General features: G+C 41.8%; 2 long non-coding RNA genes across 2 annotated transcripts in view; one reads left to right on the plus strand and one right to left on the minus strand.

Moving 5' to 3' along the window:
• LOC309630963 overlaps nt 1-1,276 on the plus strand; it is a 1,010,383-nt gene that overhangs the window by 52,235 nt on the left and 956,872 nt on the right. The window contains exon 2 of the long non-coding RNA XR_014245979.1: nt 376-514. This is a non-coding gene — a long non-coding RNA (uncharacterized lncRNA). The remainder of the gene's footprint in view (nt 1-375; nt 515-1,276) is intronic.
• Nucleotides 1-1,276, minus strand: part of LOC309630964 — a 2,283-nt gene continuing 1,007 nt past the window's right edge. The window contains exon 2 of the long non-coding RNA XR_014245980.1: nt 1-1,244. This is a non-coding gene — a long non-coding RNA (uncharacterized lncRNA). The remainder of the gene's footprint in view (nt 1,245-1,276) is intronic.

A 1,276-nucleotide genomic window follows, 5' to 3' on the forward strand; every position in this document is an offset into this window, starting at 1 on the left:
TTTTTTTTTTTTGAAAACTCATTTTTATTTTAGATCTTGGTTGATTTCTGACAGCCCCTTCAGATGATCTGGGCTAATTTGGGAATATACTGGGCCTCAGGAAGCGGTCACAGGCAAAAGCTGGGGAAATTCCTCATGTTTTCTACAGAGTATTGTTATTTACAAAACTCTTTCACTGTTATAAATAATATGATCTTCTCTACTGGCTCAAAGTATAAATATAGTCCCCTCTATATGTTTTTAAATCATTTGCTTCTTTGCTTACCTGAACTATGCACATAAAATCTAGTACTTTCTTTATGAAGTCGACCACCTCAGAATTTTCCAAGAATGCTGGGGCCTATTTATTTGATAGGGATTTCATGTTTTTTACAGTGTCAAAGAGAGTAGGAGGCAGAGAAGGAGGAGGAGGAGGAGGAAAATGAAGAGGAGAGGAAGAGAACATGAGAATCGGATCTGTTGTTTCTTGGAGCCCCAGAGTGTTTCTTTTAAAGACTGGTCATGAACATCCACGGTAAGTCTTGCCTGCTGCTGCTGTTGACTCTCTCTGTCCTTTCCCAGGACACAGCAGTGACCCAATTTGGGTACAAGTTTGGAGCTCCTTAGCTCAGACTTCATTGCTCAGCTCTTGTGCCCCAAAGCCCACCACTGTGTCAGCCTGACATCCTCTCTTCCCTGACGCTGACTCTTGAGTACTACCCTGGTCCATCCCAACACATCTTTTTTATGTCACATCACTGTGAGTAGGGATTGTGGGTCTTGGATTATCCTTTCCCAAAGACCCTAGAATCCTTATGCAAATTGTTCTGCTTCTCCACAATGACCAGCTTTTCATATCAGAGGTCTCCAGAAAATGCAGTCTTGACAGAGTCAAGATTTTGTTACACTTTTGGTCTTAGACTGTAGGAATCTATTCACCCTATATTTGTATAACTACAAATCAGACATTTAGGAGACTCTTCCTTGAATAAACAAGGTCTGCTCCAAGGTGATTTGGTCACTATCCCTGGACATAAGAGAAGCTGGCATAGTTTTCCAATCTCTCTCTCAGTTGGTGCCCATGTCCTGTTACATAACTCATCGAGGCAGCTGGTACTATTTATGTCCACCTCATTGATACAGAAACTGAGATTCAGGAAGTTTAATGAGTTGTTCAAGGTCACACGCTAATATATTTGACATCTCAACATAGTCGTGTTAGCTAAAGGGCAGAGGCCTCAGCAGGGCAGGGAATTCCTGCCCTGCTACTACATGCTACTAATGTGCTATTAAGCAC

Source organism: Balaenoptera borealis (assembly GCF_965194805.1).
Source record: "Balaenoptera borealis genome assembly, chromosome: 6".
Lineage (NCBI taxonomy): Eukaryota > Metazoa > Chordata > Mammalia > Artiodactyla > Balaenopteridae > Balaenoptera > Balaenoptera borealis.